Consider the following 23,953-nt stretch of genomic DNA (forward strand, 5'->3'; position numbering starts at 1 on the left):
TTTCTATACACGTATTGACTTATTTTTTTTCTTTTTTGTCGTACAGTTTCCCAGGATCCCGTGAAGGTGGAAAGGACTTACAAGGATTTCTCCATCTGCATCTCCATTCTCTACTATGACTGGCTGGCAGGTATTTTGTCCATCTTGAACTGTGTGAGGCTGACTGTTCGTAAATAGCTGTGATACAGGTAAGTGATCATTCAGTTTCTATACATGAATTGACTTTTTTTTCTTTTTTGTCGTACAGTTTCGCAGGATCCCATTACCGACTCCCTTTATGAAGGTGGACAATCAAGGGTCTAAGGTCTGACTGTTGGTAAACAGCTGTGATACTGGTAAGTGATTATTCAGTTTCTATACACGTATTGACTTTTTTTCTTTCTTGTCATACAATTTCCCAGGATCCCATTACCGACTCCCCCTCTGAAGGTGGACTATCAAGGGTCTAGGGTCTGACTGTTGGTAAACAGCTGTGATACTGGTAAGTGATCAATCAGTACATGTATTGACTTTTTTTTTCTTTTTTGTCGTACAGTTTCCCAGGATCCCGTGACCGACTCCCTCTCTGAAGGTGGAAACGACTAACAAGGATTTTTCCATCTGCATCTCCATTCTCTACTATGACTGGCTGGCTGGTATTCTGTCCATCTTCAACTGTGTGAGGCTGACTGTTCGTAAATAGCTGTGATACAGGTAAGTGATTATTCAGTTTCTATACATGTATTGACTTTTTTTTCTTTTTTGTCGTACAGTTTCGCAGGATCCTGTGACCGACTCCCTCTCTGAAGGTGGACTAACCAAGGTCTTTACATCTGCATCTCCATTTACAACTGTGACTGGCTGGCTGGTATTCTGTCCATCTTCAACTGTGTGAGGCTGACTGTTCGTAAACAGCTGTGATACAGGTAAGTGATCATTCAGTACATGTATTTACTTTTTTTTTGTTCTTTTTTGTTGTACAGTTTCCCAGGATCCCGTGACCGACTCCCTCTCTGAAGGTGGAAACGACTAACAAGGATTTTTCCATCTGCATCTCCATTCTCTACTATGACTGGCTGGCTGGTATTCTGTCCATCTTGAACTGTGTGAGTCTGACTGTTCGTAATAGCTTTGATACAGGTAAGTGATCATTCAGTTTCTATACATGTATTGACTTTTTTTTTCTTTTTTGTCGTACAGTTTCCTAGCATCCCGTGACCGACTCCCTCTCTAAAGGTGGAAACTACTAACAAGAGTCTATCCATTTTCTTCTCACTTCACAACTCTATATAGGTAAATACAGCTATATTCTGTGCATCTTTAGCTGTGTGAGGCTGAATGTTCGTAAACAGCTGTTATACAGGTAAGTGATCATTCAGTACATGTATTGACTTTTTTTTCTTCTTGTTGTACAGTTTCCCAGGATTCCATTACCGACTCCCTCTATGAAGGTGGACAATCAAGGGTCTAGGGTCTGAGTGTTCGTAAACAGCTGTGATACAGGTAAGTGATCTTTCAGTACATGTATTGACTTTTTTTTTTCTTTTGTCGTACAGTTTCGCAGGATTCCCATTACCGACTACCTCTATGAAGGTGGACAATCAAGGGTCTAGGGTCTGACTGTTGGTAAACAGCTGTGATACTGGTAAGAGATTATTCAGTACATATACTAACTTTTTTTTCTTTTTTGTTGTACAGTTTCGCAGGATCCTGTTACCGACTCCCTCTATGAAGGTGGCCAATCAAGGGTCTAGGGTCTGACTGTTGGTAAACAGCTGTGATACTGGTAAGTGATTATTCAGTACATATACTGACTTTTTTTTCTTTTTTGTCGTACATTTTCCCAGGATTCCATTACCGACTCCCTCTCTGAAGGTGGACTATCAAGGGTCTAGGGTCTGAGTGTTCGTAAACAGCTGTGATACAGGTAAGTGATCATTCAGTACATGTATTGACTTTTTTTTTTTCTTTTGTCGTACAGTTTCGCAGGATCCCATTACCGACTCCCTCTATGAAGGTGGACAATCAAGGGTCTAGGGTCTGACTGTTGGTAAACAGCTGTGATACTGGTAAGTGATTATTCAGTACATATACTGACTTTTTTTTCTTTTTTCTTGTACACTTTCGCAGGACCCTGTTACCGACTACCTCTATGAAGGTGGACAATCAAGGGTCTAGGGTCTGACTGTTGGTAAACAGCTGTGATACTGGTAAGAGATTATTCAGTACATATACTAACTTTTTTTTCTTTTTTGTTGTACAGTTTCGCAGGATCCTGTTACCGACTCCCTCTATGAAGGTGGCCAATCAAGGGTCTAGGGTCTGACTGTTGGTAAACAGCTGTGATACTGGTAAGTGATTATTCAGTACATATACTGACTTTTTTTTCTTTTTTGTCGTACATTTTCCCAGGATTCCATTACCGACTCCCTCTCTGAAGGTGGACTATCAAGGGTCTAGGGTCTGAGTGTTCGTAAACAGCTGTGATACAGGTAAGTGATCATTCAGTACATGTATTGACTTTTTTTTTTTCTTTTGTCGTACAGTTTCGCAGGATCCCATTACCGACTCCCTCTATGAAGGTGGACAATCAAGGGTCTAGGGTCTGACTGTTGGTAAACAGCTGTGATACTGGTAAGTGATTATTCAGTACATATACTAACTTTTTTTTCTTTTTTGTTGTACAGTTTCGCAGGATCCTGTTACCGTCTCCCTCTATGAAGGTGGACAATCAGGGTCTAGGGTCTGACTGTTGGTAAACAGCTGTGATACTGGTAAGTGATTATTCAGTACATATACTGACTTTTTTTTCTTTTTTCTTGTACACTTTCGCAGGACCCTGTTACCGACTCCCTCTCTGAAGGTGCACTATCAAGGGTCTAGGGTCTGACTGTTCGTAAACAGCTTTGATACAAGTAAGTGATTATTCAGTTTCTATACACGTATTGACTTTTTTTCTTTCTTGTCATACAATTTCCCAGGATCCCATTTCGGACTCCCCCTCTGAAGGTGGACTATCAAGGGTCTAGGGTCTGACTGTTCGTAAACAGCTGTGATACTGGTATGTGATCATTCAGTACATGTATTGACTTTTTTTTTCTTTTTTGTCGTACAGTTTCCCAGGATCCCGTGACCGACTCCCTCTCTGAAGGTGGAAACGACTAACAAGTATTTTTCCATCTGCATCTCCATTCTCTACTATGACTGGCTGGCTGGTATTCTGTCCATCTTCAACTGTGTGAGGCTGACTGTTCGTAAATAGCTGTGATACTGGTAAGTGATTATTCAGTTTCTATACATGTATTGACTTTTTTTTTTCTTTTTTGTCATACAATTTCCCAGGATCCCGTGACCGACTCCCTCTCTGAAGGTGGACTATCAAGGGTCTAGGGTCTGACTGTTCGTAAATAGCTGTGATACTGGTAAGTGATTATTCAGTTTCTATACATGTATTGACTTTTTTTTCTTTTTTGTCGTACAGTTTCGCAGGATCCTGTGACCGACTCCCTCTCTGAAGGTGGACTAACCAAGGTCTTTACATCTGCATCTCCATTTACAACTGTGACTGGCTGGCTGGTATTCTGTCCATCTTCAACTGTGTGAGGCTGACTGTTCGTAAACAGCTGTGATACAGGTAAGTGATCATTCAGTACATGTATTTACTTTTTTTTTGTTCTTTTTTGTTGTACAGTTTCCCAGGATCCCGTGACCGACTCCCTCTCTGAAGGTGGAAACGACTAACAAGGATTTTTCCATCTGCATCTCCATTCTCTACTATGACTGGCTGGCTGGTATTCTGTCCATCTTGAACTGTGTGAGTCTGACTGTTCGTAATAGCTTTGATACAGGTAAGTGATCATTCAGTTTCTATACATGTATTGACTTTTTTTTTCTTTTTTGTCGTACAGTTTCCTAGCATCCCGTGACCGACTCCCTCTCTAAAGGTGGAAACTACTAACAAGAGTCTATCCATTTTCTTCTCACTTCACAACTCTATATAGGTAAATACAGCTATATTCTGTGCATCTTTAGCTGTGTGAGGCTGAATGTTCGTAAACAGCTGTTATACAGGTAAGTGATCATTCAGTACATGTATTGACTTTTTTTTCTTCTTGTTGTACAGTTTCCCAGGATTCCATTACCGACTCCCTCTATGAAGGTGGACAATCAAGGGTCTAGGGTCTGAGTGTTCGTAAACAGCTGTGATACAGGTAAGTGATCTTTCAGTACATGTATTGACTTTTTTTTTTCTTTTGTCGTACAGTTTCGCAGGATTCCCATTACCGACTACCTCTATGAAGGTGGACAATCAAGGGTCTAGGGTCTGACTGTTGGTAAACAGCTGTGATACTGGTAAGAGATTATTCAGTACATATACTAACTTTTTTTTCTTTTTTGTTGTACAGTTTCGCAGGATCCTGTTACCGACTCCCTCTATGAAGGTGGCCAATCAAGGGTCTAGGGTCTGACTGTTGGTAAACAGCTGTGATACTGGTAAGTGATTATTCAGTACATATACTGACTTTTTTTTCTTTTTTGTCGTACATTTTCCCAGGATTCCATTACCGACTCCCTCTCTGAAGGTGGACTATCAAGGGTCTAGGGTCTGAGTGTTCGTAAACAGCTGTGATACAGGTAAGTGATCATTCAGTACATGTATTGACTTTTTTTTTTTCTTTTGTCTTACAGTTTCGCAGGATCCCATTACCGACTCCCTCTATGAAGGTGGACAATCAAGGGTCTAGGGTCTGACTGTTGGTAAACAGCTGTGATACTGGTAAGTGATTATTCAGTACATATACTGACTTTATTTTCTTTTTTGTTGTACAGTTTCGCAGGATCCTGTTACCGACTCCCTCTCTGAAGGTGGACTATCAAGGGTCTAGGGTCTGAGTGTTCGTGAACAGCTGTGATACAGGTAAGTGATCATTCAGTACATGTATTGACTTTTTTTTTCTTTTTTGTCGTACAGTTTCGCAGGATCCCATTACTGACTCCCTTTATGAAGGTGGACAATCAAGGGTGTAGGGTCTGACTGTTGGTAAACAGTTGTGATACTGGTAAGTGATTATTCAGTACATATACTGACTTTTTTTTCTTTTTTCTTGTACAGTTTCGCAGGATCCTGTGACCGACTCCCTCTCTGAAGGTGGACTAACCAAGGTCTTTACATCTGCATCTCCATTTACAACTGTGACTGGCTGGCTGGTATTCTGTCCATCTTCAACTGTGTGAGGCTGACTGTTGGTAAACAGTTGTGATACTGGTAAGTGATTATTCAGTACATATACTGACTTTTTTTTCTTTTTTCTTGTACACTTTCGCAGGACCCTGTTACCGACTCCCTCTCTGAAGGTGCACTATCAAGGGTCTAGGGTCTGACTGTTCGTAAACAGCTTTGATACAAGTAAGTGATTATTCAGTTTCTATAGACGTATTGACTTTTTTTCTTTCTTGTCATACAATTTCCCAGGATCCCATTTCGGACTCCCCCTCTGAAGGTGGACTATCAAGGGTCTAGGGTCTGACTGTTCGTAAACAGCTGTGATACTGGTAAGTGATCATTCAGTACATGTATTGACTTTTTTTTTCTTTTGTCGTACAGTTTCGCAGGATCCCATTACCGACTCCCTCTATGAAGGTGGACAATCAAGGGTCTAGGGTCTGACTGTTGGTAAACAGCTGTGATACTGGTAAGTGATTATTCAGTACATATACTGACTTTTTTTTCTTTTTTCTTGTACACTTTCGCAGGACCCTGTTACCGACTCCCTCTCTGAAGGTGCACTATCAAGGGTCTAGGGTCTGACTGTTCGTTTACAGCTTTGATACAAGTAAGTAATTATTCAGTTTCTATACACGTATTGACTTTTTTTCTTTCTTGTCATACAATTTCCCAGGATCCCATTTCGGACTCCCCCTCTGAAGGTGGACTATCAAGGGTCTAGGGTCTGAGTGTTCGTGAACAGCTGTAATACAGGTAAGTGATCATTCAGTACATGTATTGACTTTTTTTTTTTCTTTTTTGTCGTACAGTTTCGCAGGATCCCATTACCGACTCCCTCTATGAAGGTGGAAAATCAAGGGTCTAGGGTCTGACTGTTGGTAAACAGCTGTGATACTGGTAAGTGATTATTCAGTACATATACTAACTTTTTTTTTCTTTTTTGTTGTACAGTTTCGCAGGATCCCGTGACCGACTCCCTCTATGAAGGTGGACAATCAAGGGTCTAGGGTCTGACTGTTGGTAAACAGCTGTGATACTGGTAAGTGATTATTCAGTACATATACTGACTTTATTTTCTTTTTTGTTGTACAGTTTCGCAGGATCCTGTTACCGACTCCCTCTCTGAAGGTGGACTATCAAGGGTCTAGGGTCTGAGTGTTCGTGAACAGTTGTGATACAGGTAAGTGATCATTCAGTACATGTATTGACTTTTTTTTTTCTTTTTTCTCATACAGTTTCGCAGGATCCCATTACCGACTCCCTCTATGAAGGTGGACAATCAAGGGTGTAGGGTCTGACTGTTGGTAAACAGCTGTGATACTGGTAAGTGATTATTCAGTACATATACTAACTTTTTTTTTTCTTTTTTGTCGTACAGTTTCGCAGGATCCCGTGACCGACTCCCTCTATGAAGGTGGACAATCAAGGGTCTAGGGTCTGACTGTTGGTAAACAGCTGTGATACTGGTAAGTGATTATTCAGTACATATACTGACTTTTTTTTGTTTTTTGTCGTACAGTTTCCCAGGATTCCATTACTGACTCCCTCTCTGAAGGTGGACTATCAAGGGTCTAGGGTCTGAGTGTTCGTAAACAGCTGTGATACAGGTAAGTGATCATTCAGTATATGTATTGACTTTTTTTTTTCTTTTGTCGTACAGTTTCGCAGGATCCCATTACCGACTCCCTCTATGAAGGTGGACAATCAAGAGTCTAGGGTCTGACTGTTGGTAAACAGCTGTGATACTGGTAAGTGATTATTCAGTACATATACTGACTTTTTTTTCTTTTTTCTTGTACACTTTCGCAGGACCCTGTTACCGACTCCCTCTCTGAAGGTGCACTATCAAGGGTCTAGGGTCTGACTGTTCGTAAACAGCTTTGATACAAGTAAGTGATTATTCAGTTTCTATACACGTATTGACTTTTTTTCTTTCTTGTCATACAATTTCCCAGGATCCCATTTCGGACTCCCCCTCTGAAGGTGGACTATCAAGGGTCTAGGGTCTGACTGTTCGTAAACAGCTGTGATACTGGTAAGTGATCATTCAGTACATGTATTGACTTTTTTTTTTCTTTTTTGTCGTACAGTTTCCCAGGATCCCGTGACCGACTCCCTCTCTGAAGGTGGAAACGACTAACAAGGATTTTTCCATCTGCATCTCCATTCTCTACTATGACTGGCTGGCTGGTATTCTGTCCATCTTGAACTGTGTGAGGCTGACTGTCCGTAAACAGCTGTTATACAGGTAAGTGATCATTCAGTTTCTATACATGTACTTTTTTTTTCTTTTTTGTCGTACAGTTTCCCAGGATCCCGTGACCGACTCCCTCTATGAAGGTGGACAATCAAAGGTCTAGGGTCTGACTGTTGGTAAACAGCTGTGATACTGGTAAGTGATTATTCAGTACATATACTGGCTTTTTTTTTTTCTTTTTTGTTGTACAGTTTCCCAGGATCCCGTGACCGACTCCCTCACTGAAGGTAGACTAAACAAGGGTCTGTACATCTGCATCTCCATTCTCTACTATGACTGGCTGGCTGGTATTCTGTCCATCTTCAAATGTGTGAGGCTGACTGTCCGTAAAGAGCTGTTATACAGGTAAGTGATCATTCAGTTTCTATACACGTATTGACTTTTTTTTCTTTTTTGTCATACAGTTTCCCAGGATTCTATTACCGACTCCCTCTCTGACGGTGGACTATCAAGGGTCTAGGGTCTGACTGTTGGTAAACAGCTGTGATACTGGTAAGTGATTATTCAGTACATATACTGACTTTTTTTTTTCTTTTTTGTCGTACAGTTTCCCAGGATTCCATTACTGACTCCCTCTCTGAAGGTGGACTATCAAGGGTCTAGGGTCTGAGTGTTCGTAAACAGCTGTGATACAGGTAAGTGATCATTCAGTATATGTATTGACTTTTTTTTTTCTTTTGTCGTACAGTTTCCCAGGATTCCATTACTGACACCCTCTCTGAAGGTGGACTATCAAGGGTCTAGGGTCTGAGTGTTCGTAAACAGCTGTGATACTGGTAAGTGATCATTCAGTACATGTATTGACTTTTTTTTTTCTTTTGTCGTACAGTTTCGCAGGATCCCATTACCGACTCCCTCTATGAAGGTGGACAATCAAGGGTCTAGGGTCTGACTGTTGGTAAACAGCTGTGATACTGGTAAGTGATTATTCAGTACATATACTGACTTTTTTTTTCTTTTTTCTTGTACACTTTTGCAGGACCCTGTTACCGACTCCCTCTCTGAAGGTGCACTATCAAGGGTCTAGGGTCTGACTGTTCGTAAACAGCTTTGATACAAGTAAGTGATCATTCAGTTTCTATAGACGTATTGACTTTTTTTCTTTCTTGTCATACAATTTCCCAGGATCCCATTTCGGACTCCCCCTCTGAAGGTGGACTATCAAGGGTCTAGGGTCTGACTGTTCGTGAACAGCTGTGATACAGGTAAGTGATCATTCAGTTTCTATACACGTATTGACTTATTTTTTTTCTTTTTTGTCGTACAGTTTCCCAGGATCCCGTGAAGGTGGAAAGGACTTACAAGGATTTCTCCATCTGCATCTCCATTCTCTACTATGACTGGCTGGCAGGTATTTTGTCCATCTTGAACTGTGTGAGGCTGACTGTTCGTAAATAGCTGTGATACAGGTAAGTGATCATTCAGTTTCTATACATGAATTGACTTTTTTTTCTTTTTTGTCGTACAGTTTCGCAGGATCCCATTACCGACTCCCTTTATGAAGGTGGACAATCAAGGGTCTAAGGTCTGACTGTTGGTAAACAGCTGTGATACTGGTAAGTGATTATTCAGTTTCTATACACGTATTGACTTTTTTTCTTTCTTGTCATACAATTTCCCAGGATCCCATTACCGACTCCCCCTCTGAAGGTGGACTATCAAGGGTCTAGGGTCTGACTGTTGGTAAACAGCTGTGATACTGGTAAGTGATCAATCAGTACATGTATTGACTTTTTTTTTCTTTTTTGTCGTACAGTTTCCCAGGATCCCGTGACCGACTCCCTCTCTGAAGGTGGAAACGACTAACAAGGATTTTTCCATCTGCATCTCCATTCTCTACTATGACTGGCTGGCTGGTATTCTGTCCATCTTCAACTGTGTGAGGCTGACTGTTCGTAAATAGCTGTGATACAGGTAAGTGATTATTCAGTACATATACTGACTTTTTTTTCTTTTTTCTTGTACACTTTCGCAGGACCCTGTTACCGACTACCTCTATGAAGGTGGACAATCAAGGGTCTAGGGTCTGACTGTTGGTAAACAGCTGTGATACTGGTAAGAGATTATTCAGTACATATACTAACTTTTTTTTCTTTTTTGTTGTACAGTTTCGCAGGATCCCATTACCGACTCCCTCTATGAAGGTGGACAATCAAGGGTCTAGGGTCTGACTGTTGGTAAACAGCTGTGATACTGGTAAGTGATTATTCAGTACATATACTGACTTTTTTTTCTTTTTTCTTGTACACTTTCGCAGGACCCTGTTACCGACTACCTCTATGAAGGTGGACAATCAAGGGTCTAGGGTCTGACTGTTGGTAAACAGCTGTGATACTGGTAAGAGATTATTCAGTACATATACTAACTTTTTTTTCTTTTTTGTTGTACAGTTTCGCAGGATCCTGTGACCGACTCCCTCTCTGAAGGTGGACTAACCAAGGTCTTTACATCTGCATCTCCATTTACAACTGTGACTGGCTGGCTGGTATTCTGTCCATCTTCAACTGTGTGAGGCTGACTGTTCGTAAACAGCTGTGATACAGGTAAGTGATCATTCAGTACATGTATTTACTTTTTTTTTGTTCTTTTTTGTTGTACAGTTTCCCAGGATCCCGTGACCGACTCCCTCTCTGAAGGTGGAAACGACTAACAAGGATTTTTCCATCTGCATCTCCATTCTCTACTATGACTGGCTGGCTGGTATTCTGTCCATCTTGAACTGTGTGAGTCTGACTGTTCGTAATAGCTTTGATACAGGTAAGTGATCATTCAGTTTCTATACATGTATTGACTTTTTTTTTCTTTTTTGTCGTACAGTTTCCTAGCATCCCGTGACCGACTCCCTCTCTAAAGGTGGAAACTACTAACAAGAGTCTATCCATTTTCTTCTCACTTCACAACTCTATATAGGTAAATACAGCTATATTCTGTGCATCTTTAGCTGTGTGAGGCTGAATGTTCGTAAACAGCTGTTATACAGGTAAGTGATCATTCAGTACATGTATTGACTTTTTTTTCTTCTTGTTGTACAGTTTCCCAGGATTCCATTACCGACTCCCTCTATGAAGGTGGACAATCAAGGGTCTAGGGTCTGAGTGTTCGTAAACAGCTGTGATACAGGTAAGTGATCTTTCAGTACATGTATTGACTTTTTTTTTTCTTTTGTCGTACAGTTTCGCAGGATTCCCATTACCGACTACCTCTATGAAGGTGGACAATCAAGGGTCTAGGGTCTGACTGTTGGTAAACAGCTGTGATACTGGTAAGAGATTATTCAGTACATATACTAACTTTTTTTTCTTTTTTGTTGTACAGTTTCGCAGGATCCTGTTACCGACTCCCTCTATGAAGGTGGCCAATCAAGGGTCTAGGGTCTGACTGTTGGTAAACAGCTGTGATACTGGTAAGAGATTATTCAGTACATATACTGACTTTTTTTTCTTTTTTGTCGTACATTTTCCCAGGATTCCATTACCGACTCCCTCTCTGAAGGTGGACTATCAAGGGTCTAGGGTCTGAGTGTTCGTAAACAGCTGTGATACAGGTAAGTGATCATTCAGTACATGTATTGACTTTTTTTTTTTCTTTTGTCGTACAGTTTCGCAGGATCCCATTACCGACTCCCTCTATGAAGGTGGACAATCAAGGGTCTAGGGTCTGACTGTTGGTAAACAGCTGTGATACTGGTAAGTGATTATTCAGTACATATACTGACTTTTTTTTCTTTTTTCTTGTACACTTTCGCAGGACCCTGTTACCGACTACCTCTATGAAGGTGGACAATCAAGGGTCTAGGGTCTGACTGTTGGTAAACAGCTGTGATACTGGTAAGAGATTATTCAGTACATATACTAACTTTTTTTTCTTTTTTGTTGTACAGTTTCGCAGGATCCTGTTACCGACTCCCTCTATGAAGGTGGCCAATCAAGGGTCTAGGGTCTGACTGTTGGTAAACAGCTGTGATACTGGTAAGTGATTATTCAGTACATATACTGACTTTTTTTTCTTTTTTGTCGTACATTTTCCCAGGATTCCATTACCGACTCCCTCTCTGAAGGTGGACTATCAAGGGTCTAGGGTCTGAGTGTTCGTAAACAGCTGTGATACAGGTAAGTGATCATTCAGTACATGTATTGACTTTTTTTTTTTCTTTTGTCGTACAGTTTCGCAGGATCCCATTACCGACTCCCTCTATGAAGGTGGACAATCAAGGGTCTAGGGTCTGACTGTTGGTAAACAGCTGTGATACTGGTAAGTGATTATTCAGTACATATACTAACTTTTTTTTCTTTTTTGTTGTACAGTTTCGCAGGATCCTGTTACCGTCTCCCTCTATGAAGGTGGACAATCAGGGTCTAGGGTCTGACTGTTGGTAAACAGCTGTGATACTGGTAAGTGATTATTCAGTACATATACTGACTTTTTTTTCTTTTTTCTTGTACACTTTCGCAGGACCCTGTTACCGACTCCCTCTCTGAAGGTGCACTATCAAGGGTCTAGGGTCTGACTGTTCGTAAACAGCTTTGATACAAGTAAGTGATTATTCAGTTTCTATACACGTATTGACTTTTTTTCTTTCTTGTCATACAATTTCCCAGGATCCCATTTCGGACTCCCCCTCTGAAGGTGGACTATCAAGGGTCTAGGGTCTGACTGTTCGTAAACAGCTGTGATACTGGTATGTGATCATTCAGTACATGTATTGACTTTTTTTTTCTTTTTTGTCGTACAGTTTCCCAGGATCCCGTGACCGACTCCCTCTCTGAAGGTGGAAACGACTAACAAGGATTTTTCCATCTGCATCTCCATTCTCTACTATGACTGGCTGGCTGGTATTCTGTCCATCTTCAACTGTGTGAGGCTGACTGTTCGTAAATAGCTGTGATACTGGTAAGTGATTATTCAGTTTCTATACATGTATTGACTTTTTTTTTTCTTTTTTGTCATACAATTTCCCAGGATCCCGTGACCGACTCCCTCTCTGAAGGTGGACTATCAAGGGTCTAGGGTCTGACTGTTCGTAAATAGCTGTGATACTGGTAAGTGATTATTCAGTTTCTATACATGTATTGACTTTTTTTTCTTTTTTGTCGTACAGTTTCGCAGGATCCTGTGACCGACTCCCTCTCTGAAGGTGGACTAACCAAGGTCTTTACATCTGCATCTCCATTTACAACTGTGACTGGCTGGCTGGTATTCTGTCCATCTTCAACTGTGTGAGGCTGACTGTTCGTAAACAGCTGTGATACAGGTAAGTGATCATTCAGTACATGTATTTACTTTTTTTTTGTTCTTTTTTGTTGTACAGTTTCCCAGGATCCCGTGACCGACTCCCTCTCTGAAGGTGGAAACGACTAACAAGGATTTTTCCATCTGCATCTCCATTCTCTACTATGACTGGCTGGCTGGTATTCTGTCCATCTTGAACTGTGTGAGTCTGACTGTTCGTAATAGCTTTGATACAGGTAAGTGATCATTCAGTTTCTATACATGTATTGACTTTTTTTTTCTTTTTTGTCGTACAGTTTCCTAGCATCCCGTGACCGACTCCCTCTCTAAAGGTGGAAACTACTAACAAGAGTCTATCCATTTTCTTCTCACTTCACAACTCTATATAGGTAAATACAGCTATATTCTGTGCATCTTTAGCTGTGTGAGGCTGAATGTTCGTAAACAGCTGTTATACAGGTAAGTGATCATTCAGTACATGTATTGACTTTTTTTTCTTCTTGTTGTACAGTTTCCCAGGATTCCATTACCGACTCCCTCTATGAAGGTGGACAATCAAGGGTCTAGGGTCTGAGTGTTCGTAAACAGCTGTGATACAGGTAAGTGATCTTTCAGTACATGTATTGACTTTTTTTTTTCTTTTGTCGTACAGTTTCGCAGGATTCCCATTACCGACTACCTCTATGAAGGTGGACAATCAAGGGTCTAGGGTCTGACTGTTGGTAAACAGCTGTGATACTGGTAAGAGATTATTCAGTACATATACTAACTTTTTTTTCTTTTTTGTTGTACAGTTTCGCAGGATCCTGTTACCGACTCCCTCTATGAAGGTGGCCAATCAAGGGTCTAGGGTCTGACTGTTGGTAAACAGCTGTGATACTGGTAAGTGATTATTCAGTACATATACTGACTTTTTTTTCTTTTTTGTCGTACATTTTCCCAGGATTCCATTACCGACTCCCTCTCTGAAGGTGGACTATCAAGGGTCTAGGGTCTGAGTGTTCGTAAACAGCTGTGATACAGGTAAGTGATCATTCAGTACATGTATTGACTTTTTTTTTTTCTTTTGTCTTACAGTTTCGCAGGATCCCATTACCGACTCCCTCTATGAAGGTGGACAATCAAGGGTCTAGGGTCTGACTGTTGGTAAACAGCTGTGATACTGGTAAGTGATTATTCAGTACATATACTGACTTTTTTTTCTTTTTTCTTGTACACTTTCGCAGGACCCTGTTACCGACTACCTCTATGAAGGTGGACAATCAAGGGTCTAGGGTCTGACTGTTAGTAAACAGCTGTGATACTGGTAAGAGATTATTCAGTACATATACTAACTTTTTTTTCTTTTTTGTTGTACAGTTTCGCAGGATCCTGTTACCGACTCCCTCTATGAAGGTGGCCAATCAAGGGTCTAGGGTCTGACTGTTGGTAAACAGCTGTGATACTGGTAAGTGATTATTCAGTACATATACTGACTTTTTTTTCTTTTTTGTCGTACATTTTCCCAGGATTCCATTACCGACTCCCTCTCTGAAGGTGGACTATCAAGGGTCTAGGGTCTGAGTGTTCGTAAACAGCTGTGATACAGGTAAGTGATCATTCAGTACATGTATTGACTTTTTTTTTTTCTTTTGTCGTACAGTTTCGCAGGATCCCATTACCGACTCCCTCTATGAAGGTGGACAATCAAGGGTCTAGGGTCTGACTGTTGGTAAACAGCTGTGATACTGGTAAGTGATTATTCAGTACATATACTAACTTTTTTTTCTTTTTTGTTGTACAGTTTCGCAGGATCCTGTTACCGTCTCCCTCTATGAAGGTGGACAATCAGGGTCTAGGGTCTGACTGTTGGTAAACAGCTGTGATACTGGTAAGTGATTATTCAGTACATATACTGACTTTTTTTTCTTTTTTCTTGTACACTTTCGCAGGACCCTGTTACCGACTCCCTCTCTGAAGGTGCACTATCAAGGGTCTAGGGTCTGACTGTTCGTAAACAGCTTTGATACAAGTAAGTGATTATTCAGTTTCTATACACGTATTGACTTTTTTTCTTTCTTGTCATACAATTTCCCAGGATCCCATTTCGGACTCCCCCTCTGAAGGTGGACTATCAAGGGTCTAGGGTCTGACTGTTCGTAAACAGCTGTGATACTGGTATGTGATCATTCAGTACATGTATTGACTTTTTTTTTCTTTTTTGTCGTACAGTTTCCCAGGATCCCGTGACCGACTCCCTCTCTGAAGGTGGAAACGACTAACAAGGATTTTTCCATCTGCATCTCCATTCTCTACTATGACTGGCTGGCTGGTATTCTGTCCATCTTCAACTGTGTGAGGCTGACTGTTCGTAAATAGCTGTGATACTGGTAAGTGATCATTCAGTTTCTATACATGTATTGACTTTTTTTTTTCTTTTTTGTCATACAATTTCCCAGGATCCCGTGACCGACTCCCTCTCTGAAGGTGGACTATCAAGGGTCTAGGGTCTGACTGTTCGTAAATAGCTGTGATACTGGTAAGTGATTATTCAGTTTCTATACACGTATTGACTTTTTTTTTTTTCTTTTTTGTCGTACAGTTTCCCAGGATCCCGTGAAGGTTGAAAAGACTAACAAGGATTTTTCCATCTGCATCTCCATTCTCTACTATGACTGGCTGGCATGTATTCTGTCCATCTTGAACTGTGTGAGTCTGACTGTTCGTAATAGCTTTGATACAGGTAAGTGATCATTCAGTTTCTATACATGTATTGACTTTTTTTATTTTTTGTTATACAGTTTCCCAGGATCCCGTGACCGAATCCCTCACTGAAGGTGGAAACGAATAACAAGGATTTTTCCATCTGCATCTCCATTCTCTACTATGACTGGCTGGCTGGCTGGTATTCTGTCCATCTTGAAATGTGTGAGTCTGACTGTTCGTAATAGCTTTGATACAGGTAAGTGATCATTCAGTTTCTATACATGTATTGACTTTTTTTTCTTTTTTGTCGTACAGTTTCCTAGGATCCCGTGACCGACTCCCTCTCTGAAGGTGGAAATGACTAACAAGAGTCTATCCATTTTCTTCTCACTTCACAACTCTATATAGGTAAATACAGCTATATTCTGTCCATCTTCAGCTGTGTGAGGCTGAATGTTCGTAAACAGCTGTGATACTGGTAAGTGATTATTCAGTACATATACTGACTTTTTTTTCTTTTTTGTCGTACAGTTTCCCAGGATTCCATTATCAACTCCCTCTATGAAGGTGGACAATCAAGGGTCTAGGGTCTGACTGTTGGTAAACAGCTGTGATACTGGTAAGTGATTATTCAGTACATATACTGACTTTTTTTTCTTTTTTGTCGTACAGTTTCCCAGGATTCCATTACTGACTCCCTCTCTGAAGGTGGACTATCAAGGGTCTAGGGTCTGAGTGTTCGTAAACAGCTGTGATACTGGTAAGTGATTATTCAGTTCATATACACGTATCCACTTTTTTTTCTTTTTTGTCATACACTTTCCCAGGATCCCATTTCGGACTCCCTCTCTGAAGGTGCACTATCAAGGGTCTAGGGTCTGACTGTTCGTAAACAGCTTTGATACAAGTAAGTGATCATTCAGTTTCTATACGTGTATTGACTTTTTTTTCTTTTTTGTCGTACAGTTTCCTAGCATCCCGTGACCGACTCCCTCTCTGAAGGTGGAAACGACTAACAAGAGTCTATCCATTTTCTTCTCACTTCACAACTCTATATAGGTAAATACAGCTATATTCTGTCCATCTTCAGCTGTGTGAGGCTGAATGTTCGTAAACAGCTGTTATACAGGTAAGTGATCATTCAGTTTCTATACATGTATTGACTTTTTTTTCTTTTTGTCGTACAGTTTCCCAGGATTCCATTATCAACTCCCTCTATGAAGGTGGACAATCAAGGGTCTAGGGTCTGAGTGTTCGTGAACAGCTGTGATACAGGTAAGTGATCATTCAGTACATGTATTGACTTTTTTTTTTCTTTTTTGTTGTACAGTTTCGCAGGATCCCATTACCGACTCCCTCTATGAAGGTGGACAATCAAGGGTCTAGGGTCTGACTGTTGGTAAACAGCTGTGATACTGGTAAGTGATTATTCAGTACATATACTAACTTTTTTTTTCTTTTTTGTTGTACAGTTTCGCAGGATCCCGTGACCGACTCCCTCTATGAAGGTGGACAATCAAGGGTCTAGGGTCTGACTGTTGGTAAACAGCTGTGATACTGGTAAGTGATTATTCAGTACATATACTGACTTTATTTTCTATTTTGTTGTACAGTTTCGCAGGATCCTGTTACCGACTCCCTCTCTGAAGGTGGACTATCAAGGGTCTAGGGTCTGAGTGTTCGTGAACAGCTGTGATACAGGTAAGTGATCATTCAGTACATGTATTGACTTTTTTTTTTCTTTTTTGTCATACAGTTTCGCAGGATCCCATTACCGACTCCCCCTATGAAGGTGGACAATCAAGGGTCTAGGGTCTAACTTTTTGTAAACAGCTGTGATACTGGTAAGTGATTATTCAGTACATATACTAACTTTTTTTTTCTTTTTTGTTGTACAGTTTCGCAGGATCCCGTGACCGACTCCCTCTATGAAGGTGGACAATCAAGGGTCTAGGGTCTGACTGTTGGTAAACAGCTGTGATACTGGTAAGTGATTATTCAGTACATATACTGACTTTATTTTCTATTTTGTCGTACAGTTTCGCAGGATCCTGTTACCGACTCCCTCTCTGAAGGTGGACTATCAAGGGTCTAGGGTCTGAGTGTTCGTGAACAGCTGTGATACAGGTAAGTGATCATTCAGTACATGTATTGACTTTTTTTTTTCTTTTTTGTTGTACAGTTTCGCAGGATCCCATTACCGACTCCCTCTATGAAGGTGGACAATCAAGGGTCTAGGGTCTGACTGTTGGTAAACAGCTGTGATACTGGTAAGTGATTATTCAGTACATATACTAACTTTTTTTTTCTTTTTTGTTGTACAGTTTCGCAGGATCCCGTGACCGACTCCCTCTATGAAGGTGGACAATCAAGGGTCTAGGGTCTGACTGTTGGTAAACAGCTGTGATACTGGTAAGTGATTATTCAGTACATATACTGACTTTATTTTCTATTTTGTTGTACAGTTTCGCAGGATCCTGTTACCGACTCCCTCTCTGAAGGTGGACTATCAAGGGTCTAGGGTCTGAGTGTTCGTGAACAGCTGTGATACAGGTAAGTGATCATTCAGTACATGTATTGACTTTTTTTTTTCTTTTTTGTCATACAGTTTCGCAGGATCCCATTACCGACTCCCCCTATGAAGGTGGACAATCAAGGGTCTAGGGTCTAACTTTTTGTAAACAGCTGTGATACTGGTAAGTGATTATTCAGTACATATACTAACTTTTTTTTTCTTTTTTGTTGTACAGTTTCGCAGGATCCCGTGACCGACTCCCTCTATGAAGGTGGACAATCAAGGGTCTAGGGTCTGACTGTTGGTAAACAGCTGTGATACTGGTAAGTGATTATTCAGTACATATACTGACTTTATTTTCTATTTTGTCGTACAGTTTCGCAGGATCCTGTTACCGACTCCCTCTCTGAAGGTGGACTATCAAGGGTCTAGGGTCTGAGTGTTCGTGAACAGCTGTGATACTGGTAAGTGATCATTCAGTACATGTATTGACTTTTTTTTTTCTGTTTTGTCGTACAATTTCGCAGGATCCCATTACCGACTCCCTTTATGAAGGTGGACTATCAAGGGTCTAGGGTCTAACTTTTGGTAAACAGCTGTGATACTGGTAAGTGATTATTCAGTACATATACTGACTTTTTTTTCTTTTTTCTTGTACAGTTTCGCAGGATCCTGTTACCGACTCCCTCTATGAAGGTGGACAATCAAGGGTCTAGGGTCTGACTGTTGGTAAACAGCTGTGATACTGGTAAGTGATTATTTAGTACATATACTAACTTTTTTTTTCTTTTTTGTTGTACAGTTTCGCAGGATCCCGTGACCGACTCCCTCTATGAAGGTGGACAATCAAGGGTCTAGGGTCTGACTGTTGGTAAACAGCTGTGATACTGGTAAGTGATTATTCAGTACATATACTGACTTTATTTTCTATTTTGTTGTACAGTTTCGCAGGATCCTGTTACCGACTCCCTCTCTGAACGTGGACTATCAAGGGTCTAGGGTCTGAGTGTTCGTGAACAGCTGTGATACAGGTAAGTGATCATTCAGTACATGTATTGACTTTTTTTTTTCTTTTTTGTCGTACAATTTCGCAGGATCCCATTACCGACTACCTTTATGAAGGTGGACAATCAAGGGTCTAGGGTCTAACTTTTGGTAAACAGCTGTGATAGTGGTAAGTGATTATTCAGTACATATACTGACTTTTTTTTCTTTTTTCTTGTACAGTTTCGCAGGATCCTGTTACCGACTCCCTCTATGAAGGTGGACAATCAAGGGTCTAGGGTCTGACTGTTGGTAAACAGCTGTGATACTGGTAAGTGATTATTCAGTACATATACTGACTTTATTTTCTATTTTGTTGTACAGTTTCGCAGGATCCTGTTACCGACTCCCTCTCTGAACGTGGACTATCAAGGGTCTAGGGTCTGAGTGTTCGTGAACAGCTGTGATACAGGTAAGTGATCATTCAGTACATGTATTGACTTTTTTTTTTCTTTTTTGTCGTACAATTTCGCAGGATCCCATTACCGACTACCTTTATGAAGGTGGACAATCAAGGGTCTAGGGTCTAACTTTTGGTAAACAGCTGTGATAGTGGTAAGTGATTATTCAGTACATATACTGACTTTTTTTTCTTTTTTCTTGTACAGTTTCGCAGGATCCTGTTACGGACTCCCTCTATGAAGGTGGACAATCAAGGGTCTAGGGTCTGACTGTTGGTAAACAGCTGTGATACTGGTAAGTGATTATTCAGTACATATACTGACTTTTTTTTCTTTTTTGTCGTACAGTTTCCCAGGATCCCATTACTGACTCCCTTTATGACGGTGGACAATCAAGGGTCTAGGGTCTAACTTTTGGTAAACAGCTGTGATACTGGTAAGTGATTATTCAGTACATATACTGACTTTTTTTTTTCTTTTTTCTTGTACACTTTGGCAGGATCCTCTTACCGACTCCCTCTCTGAAGGTGCACTATCAAGGGCTAGGGTCTGACTGTTCGTAAACAGCTTTGATACAAGTAAGTGATCATTCAGTTTCTATACATGTATTGACTTTTTTTTCTTTTTTGTCGTACAGTTTCCTAGCATCCCGTGACCGACTCCCTCTCTGAAGGTGGAAACGACTAACAAGAGTCTATCCATTTTCTTCTCACTTCACAACTCTATATAGGTAAATACAGCTATATTCTGTCCATCTTCAGCTGTGTGAGGCTGAATGTTCGTAAACAGCTGTTATACAGGTAAGTGATCATTCAGTTTCTATACATGTATTGACTTTTTTTTCTTTTTGTCGTACAGTTTCCCAGGATTCCATTATCAACTCCCTCTATGAAGGTGGACAATCAAGGGTCTAGGGTCTGACTGTTGGTAAACAGCTGTGATACTGGTAAGTGATTATTCAGTACATATACTGACTTTTTTTTCTTTTTTGTCGTACAGTTTCCCAGGATTCCATTACTGACTCCCTCTCTGAAGGTGGACTATCAAGGGTCTAGGGTCTGAGTGTTCGTGAACAGCTGTGATACAGGTAAGTGATCATTCAGTACATGTATTGACTTTTTTTTTTCTTTTTTGTTGTACAGTTTCGCAGGATCCCATTACCGACTCCCTCTATGAAGGTGGACAATCAAGGGTCTAGGGTCTGACTGTTGGTAAACAGCTGTGATACTGGTAAGTGATTATTCAGTGTATATATACTAACTTTTTTTTCTTTTTTGTTGTACAGTTTCGCAGGATCCTGTTACCGACTCCCTCTATGAAGGTGGACAATCAAGGGTCTAGGGTCTGACTGTTGGTAAACAGCTGTGATACTGGTAAGTGATTATTCAGTACATATACTGACTTTTTTTTCTTTTTTGTCGTACAGTTTCCCAGGATTCCGTTACTGACTCCTTCTCTGAAGGTGGACTATCAAGGGTCTAGGGTCTTATGTTCGTAAACAGCTGTGATACAGGTAAGTGATCATTCAGTACATGTATTGACTTTTTTTTTTTCTTTTGTCGTACAGTTTCGCAGGATCCCATTACCGACTCCCTCTATGAAGGTGGACAATCAAGGGTCTAGGGTCTGACTGTTGGTAAACAGCTGTGATACTGGTAAGTGATTATTCAGTACATATACTGACTTTTTTTTCTTTTTTCTTGTACACTTTCGCAGGATCCTGTTACCGACTCCCTCTCTGAAGGTGCACTATCAAGGGTCTAGGGTCTGACTGTTCGTAAACAGCTTTGATACAGGTAAGTGATCATTCAGTTTCTATACATGTATTGACTCTTTTTTCTTTTTTCTCGTACAGTTTTCTAGGATCCCGTGACCAACTCCCTCTCTGAATGTGGAAAAGACTAACAAGAGTCTATCCATTTTCTTCTCACTTCACAACTCTATATAGGTAAATACAGCTATATTCTGTCCATCTTCAGCTGTGTGAGGCTGAATGTTCGTAAACAGCTGTTATACAGGTAAGTGATTGTTCAGTTTCTATACACGTTCTGACCTTTTTCTTTTTTGTCGTACAGTTTCCCAGGATTCCATTACCGACTCCCTCTCTGAAGGTGGACTATCAAGGGTCTAGGGTCTGACTGTTTGTAAAGAGCTGTGATACTGGTAAGTGATTATTCAGTATATATACTGACTTTTTTTTCTTTTTTCTTGTACAGTTTTGCAGGATCCTGTTACCGACTCCCTCTCTGAAGGTGGACAATCAAGGGTCTAGGGTCTGACTGTTGGTAAACAGCTGTGATACAGGTAAGTGATCATTAAGTACATGTATTGACTTTTTTTTTCTTTTGTCGTACAGTTTCGCAGGATCCTATTACCGACTCCCTCTATGAAGGTGGACAATCAAGGGTCTAGGGTCTGACTGTTGGTAAACAGCTGTGATATTGGTAAGTGATTATTCAGTATATATACTAACTTTTTTTTCTTTTTTGTTGTACAGTTTCGCAGGATCCTGTTACCGACTCACTCTATGAAGGTGGACAATCAAGGGTCTAGGGTCTGACTGTTGGTAAACATCTGTGATACTGGTAAGTGATTATTCAGTACATATACTGACTTTTTTTTCTTTTTTGTCGTACAGTTTCCCAGGATTCCATTACTGACTCCCTCTCTGAAGGTGGACTATCAAGGGTCTAGGGTCTGAGTGTTCGTAAACAGCTGTGATACAGGTAAGTGATCATTCAGTACATGTATTGACTTTTTTTTTCTTTTGTCGTACAGTTTCGCAGGTTCCCATTACCGACTCCCTCTATGAAGGTGGACAATCAAGGGTCTAGGGTCTGACTGTTGGTAAACAGCTGTGATACTGGTAAGTGATTATTTAGTACATATACTGACTTTTTTTTCTTTTTTCTTGTACAGTTTCGCAGGATCCTGTTACCGACTCCCTCTCTGAAGGTGCACTATCAAGGGTCTAGGGTCTGACTGTTCGTAAACAGCTTTGATACAGGTAAGTGATCATTCAGTTTCTATACACGTACTGACTTTTTTTTTCTTTTTTGTCATACAGTTTCCCAGGATTCTATTACCGACTCCCTCTCTGAAGGTGGACTATCAAGGGTCTAGGGTCTGACTGTTCGTGAACAGCTGTGATTCAGGTAAGTGATCATTCAGTTTCTATACACGTATTGACTTTTTTTTTCTTTTTTGTCGTACAGTTTCCCAGGATCCCGTGAAGGTTGAAACGACTAACAAGGATTTCTCCATCTGCATCTCCATTCTCTACTATGACTGGCTGGCAGGTATTCTGTCCATCTTGAACTGTGTGAGTCTGACTGTTCGTAATAGCTTTGATACAGGTAAGTGATCATTCAGTTTCTATACATGTATTGACTCTTTTTTCTTTTTTCTCGTACAGTTTCCTAGGATCCCGTGACCGACTCCCTCTCTGAATGTGGAAACGACTAACAAGAGTCTATCCATTTTCTTCTCTCTTCACAACTCTATATAGGTAAATACAGCTATATTCTGTCCATCTTCAGCTGTGTGAGGCTGAATGTTCGTAAACAGCTGTTATACAGGTAAGTGATTGTTCAGTTTCTATACACGTTCTGACTTTTTTCTTTTTTGTCGTACAGTTTCCCAGGATTCCATTACCGACTCCCTCTCTGAAGGTGGACTATCAAGGGTCTAGGGTCTGACTGTTGGTAAAGAGCTGTGATACTGGTAAGTGATTATTCAGTATATATACTGACTTTTTTTTCTTTTTTCTTGTACAGTTTTGCAGGATCCTGTTATCGACTCCCTCTCTGAAGGTGGACTATCAAGGGTCTAGGGTCTGACTGTTGGTAAACAGCTGTGATACAGGTAAGTGATCATTCAGTACATGTATTGACTTTTTTTTTCTTTTGTCGTACAGTTTCGCAGGATCCCATTACCGACTCCCTCTATGAAGGTGGACAATCAAGGGTCTAGGGTCTGACTGTTGGTAAACAGCTGTGATACTGGTAAGTGATTATTCAGTACATATACTGACTTTTTTTTCTTTTTTCTTGTACACTTTCGCAGGACCCTGTTACCGACTCCCTCTCTGAAGGTGCACTATCAAGGGTCTAGGGTCTGACTGTTCGTAAACAGCTTTGATACAAGTAAGTGATTATTCAGTTTCTATGCACGTATTGACTTTTTTTCTTTCTTGTCATACAATTTCCCAGGATCCCATTTCGGACTCCCCCTCTGAAGGTGGACTATCAAGGGTCTAGGGTCTGAGTGTTCGTGAACAGCTGTGATACAGGTAAGTGATCATTCAGTACATGTATTGACTTTTTTTTTTTCTTTTTTGTCGTACAGTTTCGCAGGATCCCATTACCGACTCCCTCTATGAAGGTGGAAAATCAAGGGTCTAGGGTCTGACTGTTGGTAAACAGCTGTGATACTGGTAAGTGATTATTCAGTACATATACTAACTTTTTTTTTCTTTTTTGTTGTACAGTTTCGCAGGATCCCGTGACCGACTCCCTCTCTGAAGTTGGACTATCAAGGGTCTAGGGTCTGAGTGTTCGTGAACAGCTGTGATACAGGTAAGTGATCATTCAGTACATGTATTGACTTTTTTTTTT

Source organism: Salminus brasiliensis, chromosome 15 (assembly GCF_030463535.1).
Source record: "Salminus brasiliensis chromosome 15, fSalBra1.hap2, whole genome shotgun sequence".
In the NCBI taxonomy this organism is placed as follows: Eukaryota; Metazoa; Chordata; class Actinopteri; order Characiformes; family Bryconidae; genus Salminus; species Salminus brasiliensis.